The sequence below is a fragment of the Schistocerca gregaria genome, unplaced genomic scaffold (assembly GCF_023897955.1).
Source record: "Schistocerca gregaria isolate iqSchGreg1 unplaced genomic scaffold, iqSchGreg1.2 ptg001852l, whole genome shotgun sequence".
Classification (NCBI taxonomy): Eukaryota; Metazoa; Arthropoda; class Insecta; order Orthoptera; family Acrididae; genus Schistocerca; species Schistocerca gregaria.
In genome coordinates, this window is record NW_026063101.1 from 10,211 (window position 1) to 15,411 (window position 5,201).

Below are 5,201 nucleotides of genomic sequence, written 5' to 3' on the forward strand. Positions count from 1 at the left end.
ATGTCTTCCACACATGTCTACAAAATCACCTTCACATTCAAATACAGTTTCCTTGTGACTGACAGAGACGTAGGCAAAGCTTAAAGTTGCTATTTCCATTACATCTCGTTAATCAGAAAAACGGTAATTTACATCTGCAGCGGAACAAATTACGTTCCGCCCAGCGTGTGGCTCGAACCCACGACGCTAGGAGTAAGAGTCTGACGCTCTACCGACTGAGCTAGCCGGCTACCTCGGTGAATACCTGCCGGATAGCACGTCACACAGTACTCGTTTGGGTTGTGGGGTCCCATACAGAATCTCTCCATGCTGCCTAATGTTTTCCTAACGTCACACTCGTCACGTACTTCACTTTTATGTCATAATCATTTCTGAGAGGTAAAGAAATTGCATGACAGCATGCAGAGCTAGTGGCGTCAAAATTAACACACATACTTTATGTGACTCAAAAGCCGAACGAGTTACTTTCCGACGTTGTTTTAGATGTGCAAGTGAAAGTCAAAACTCGCGGTGTCGGCACTCTGCCGACCATTTCGCTAGTTAACACCGGTCTTGTTGTGTGTGTTTCAAGCTCAAGAGCATTTCCAAGCAAAGAATGGTCAACAGCAACATTCAGACGGTTTCGTACTGCTCAATTGCTACATTAAAACGGTATGTTTCTTTTTCAGAACTGCAAAAAAACGAGCGTGACAACATTCGAACCTGTAATCATCAGATCCGAAGTCCGACGCCTTATCCATTAGGCCACATGGTCACTGACGACCAACTATATCATGTATACGACTCATCTCGAAACGCTCACACCCCTGAGGATTTGTGTTTTCGTTCTACACAGCCGCTGCCCCTTGCTCTTTCCCACCCATTCGTTACATTCAACCTCTTACGAGACCGACCAAATATAGACTGAGAAACAAGACCACACACTTTGTGCATTCGGAATCGAAGGCAGGGCGTCCCTCGCCGCATTTGCTACGATGGCCATTTGCTACTTCTGCAGAAGAGGCGGCGGCGGCGACGACGACGACGACGACGACGACGACGACCGTGAGAGGCTCTGAGATATGTGAGAAATACATCTGTAAAATGTAATTCAGACTGCCTCGTGCCACTTTATGCTGTACCGCTTTGGAAAATGCTTTATCTGCGCCATTCGCCTTAATCACATCTGAGAGTAATTCTTAAAAAAAAAAACGCCTGTCGCTAATTGTTCGTCATCACAGATACTGTTTGCTATACGGCCACGACGCGCAACTGATTTCCAAAATTCATCTTTCTCCTGTGAGGATGGAACTTCCGATGCCTGGTTTATTAGAGCAGTGCTCTACCACTGAGCTAAAGGGGCGCGGCCTAGGGGTACTCTTGGGTAGTTCGTCCTTACGGTCGTCTGCATCATCAGACTTCAGCTGACAACACTTCATATTACCGGCTAATATTTGCAGCTATGGCGACCCATTACTGCTTGGCTACACATCTGACACGTAACCGATGTGCTCTCCAAACTACAACACATTCATTTCAAAACATGTCTTCCACACATGTCTACAAAATCACCTTCACATTCAAATACAGTTTCCTTGTGACTGACAGAGACGTAGGCAAAGTTTAAAGTTGCTATTTCCATTACATCTCGTTAATCAGAAAAACGGTAATTTACATCTGCAGCGGAACAAATTCCGATCCGCCCAGCGTGTGGCTCGAACCCACGACCCTAGGATTAAGAGTCTGACGCTCTACCGACTGAGCTACCCGGCTACCTCGGTGAATAACTGCCGGATAGCACGTCACACAGTACTCGTTTGGGTTGGGTGGTCCCATACAGAATCTCTCCATGCTGCCTAATGTTTTCCTAACGTCACACTCGTCACGTACTTCACTTTTATGTCATAATCATTTCTGAGAGGTAAAGAAATTGCATGACAGCATGCAGAGCTAGTGGCGTCAAAATTAACACACATACTTTATGTGACTCAAAAGCCGAACGAGTTACTTTCCGACGTTGTTTTAGATGTGCAAGTGCCAGTCAAAACTCGCGGTGTCGGCACTCTGCCGACCATTTCGCTAGTTAACACCGGTCTTGTTGTGTGTGTTTCAAGCTCAAGAGCATTTCCAAGCAAAAAATGGTCAACAGCAACATTCAGACGGTTTCGTATGCTCAATTGCTACATTAAAACGGTATGTTTCTTTTTCAGAACTCGAAAAAAACGAGCGTGACAACATTCTAACCTGTAATCATCAGATCCGAAGTCCGACGCCTTATCCATTAGGTCACATGGTCACTGACGACCAACTATATCATGTATACGACTCATCTCGAAACGCGCACAGCCCTGACGATTTGTGTTTTCGTTCTACACAGCCGCTGCCCCTTGCTCTTTCCCACCCATTCGTTACATTCAACCTCTTACGAGACCGACCAAATATACACTGAGAAACAAGACCACACACTTTGTGCATTCGGAATCGAAGGCAGGGCGTCCCTCGCCGCATTTGCTACGATGGCCATTTGCTACTTCTGCAGAAGCGGCGGCGGCGTTGACGACGACGACGACGACGACGACGACGACGACCGCGAGAGGCTTTGAGATATGTGAGAAATACATCTATAAAATATAATTCAGACTGCCTCGTCCCACTTTATGCTGTAACGCTTTGGCAAATGCTTTATCTGCGCCATTCGCCTTAATCACATCTGAGAGTAATTCTTAAAAAAAACGCCTGTCGCTAATTGTTCGTCATCACAGATACTGTTTGCTATACGGCCACGACGCGCAACTGATTTCCAAAATTCATCTTTCTCCTGTGAGGATGGAACATCCGATGCCTGGTTTATTAGAGCAGTGCTCTACCACTGAGCTAAAGAGGCGCGGCCTAGCGGTACTCTTGGGTACTTCGTCCTTACGGTCGTCTGCATCATCAGACTTCAGCTGACAACACTTCATATTACCGGCTAATTTTTGCAGCTATAGCGACCTATTACTGCTTGGCTACACATCTGACACGTAACCGATGTGCTCTCCAAACTACAACACTTGCATTTCAGAACATGTCTTCCACACATGTCTACAAAATCACCTTCACATTCAAATACAGTTTCCTTGTGACTGACAGAGACGTAGGCAAAGTTTAAAGTTGCTATTTCCATTACATCTCGTTAATCAGAAAAACGGTAATTTACATCTGCAGCGGAACAAAATTCCGTTCCGCCCAGCGTGTGGCTCGAACCCACGACAATAGGATTAAGAGTCTGACGCTCTACCGACTGAGCTAGCCGGCTACCTCGGTGAATACCTTCCGGATAGCACGTCACACAGTACTCGTTTGGGTTGGGTGGTCCCATAGAGAAACTCTCCATGCTGCCTAATGTTTTCCTAACGTCACACTCGTCACGTACTTCACTTTTATGTCATAATCATTTCTGAGAGGTAAAGAAATTGCATGACAGCATGCAGACCTAGTGGCGTCAAAATTAACACACATACTTTATGTGACTCAAAAGCCGAACGAGTTACTTTCTTGTCGTTGTTTTAGATGTGCAAGTGCCAGTCAAAACTCGCGGTGTCGGCACTCTGCTGACCATTTCGCTAGTTAACACCGGTCTTGTTGTGTGTTTCAAGCTCAAGAGCATTTCCAAGCAAAAAATGGTCAACAGCAACATTCAGACGGTTTCGTACTGCTCAATTGCTACATTAAAACGGTATGTTTCTTTTTCAGAACTGGAAAAAAACGAGCGTGACAACATTCGAACCTGTAATCATCAGATCCGAAGTCCGACGCCTTATCCGTTAGGCCACATGGTCACTGACTACAAACTATGTCATGTATACGACTCATCTCTAAACGCTCACACCCCTGAGGATTTGTGTTTTCGTTCTACACAGCCGCTGCCCCTTGCTCTTTCCCACCCATTCGTTACATTCAACCTCTTACGAGACCGACCAAATATAGACTGAGAAACAAGACCACACACTTTGTGCATTCGGAATCGAAGGCAGGGCGTCCCTCGCCGCATTTGCTACGATGGCCATTTGCTACTTCTGCAGAAGCGGCGGCGGCGACGACGACGACGCCGACAACCGCGAGAGGCTCTGAGATATGTGAGAAATACATCTGTAAAATGTAATTCAGACTGCCTCGTGCCACTTTATGCTGTACCGCTTTGGAAAATGCTTTATCTGCGCCATTCGCCTTAATCACATCTGAGAGTAATTCTTAAAAAAAAACGCCTGTCGCTAATTGTTCGTCATGACAGATACTGTTTGCTATACGGCCACGACGCGCAACTGATTTCCAAAATTCATCTTTCTCGTGTGAGGATGGAACTTCTGATGCCTGGTTTATTAGAGCAGTGCTCTACCACTGAGCTAAAGGGGCGCGGCCTAGGGGTACTTTTGGGTAGTTCGTCCTTACGGTCGTCTGCATCATCAGACTTCAGCTGACAACACTTCATATTACCGGCTAATATTTGCAGCTATGGCGACCCATTACTGCTTGGCTACACATCTGACACGTAACCGATGTGCTCTCCAAACTACAACACATTCATTTCAAAACATGTCTTCCACACATGTCTACAAAATCACCTTCACATTCAAATACAGTTTCCTTGTGACTGACAGAGACGTAGGCAAAGTTTAAAGTTGCTATTTCCATTACATCTCGTTAATCAGAAAAACGGTAATTTACATCTGCAGCGGAACAAATTCCGTTCCGCCCAGCGTGTGGCTCGAACCCACGACAATAGGATTAAGAGTCTGACGCTCTACCGACTGAGCTAGCCGGCTACCTCGGTGAATAACTGCCGGATAGCACGTCACACAGTACTCGTTTGGGTTGGGTGGTCCCATACAGAATCTCTCCATGCTGCCTAATGTTTTCCTAACGTCACACTCGTCACGTACTTCACTTTTATGTCATAATCATTTCTGAGAGGTAAAGAAATTGCATGACAGCATGCAGAGCTAGTGGCGTCAAAATTAACACACATACTTTATGTGACTCAAAAGCCGAACGAGTTACTTTCCGACGTTGTTTTAGATGTGCAAGTGCCAGTCAAAACTCGCGGTGTCGGCACTCTGCCGACCATTTCGCTAGTTAACACCGGTCTTGTTGTGTGTGTTTCAAGCTCAAGAGCATTTCCAAGCAAAAAATGGTCAACAGCAACATTCAGACGGTTTCGTATGCTCAATTGCTACATTAAAACA

The 5,201-nt window shown here is 45.8% G+C and overlaps 2 non-coding genes across 2 annotated transcripts; both read right to left on the reverse strand.

Moving 5' to 3' along the window:
* Nucleotides 1-3,201: 3,201 nt before the first annotated feature.
* On the reverse strand, nt 3,202-3,274 carry Trnak-cuu (transfer RNA lysine (anticodon CUU)). Its single transcript has one exon. It is a non-coding gene; the product is annotated as a tRNA-Lys (tRNA).
* A 1,434-nt stretch (nt 3,275-4,708) lies between these two features.
* On the reverse strand, nt 4,709-4,781 carry Trnak-cuu (transfer RNA lysine (anticodon CUU)). The gene has a single exon. It is a non-coding gene; the product is annotated as a tRNA-Lys (tRNA).
* Between the last annotated feature and the right edge of the window lie 420 nt (nt 4,782-5,201).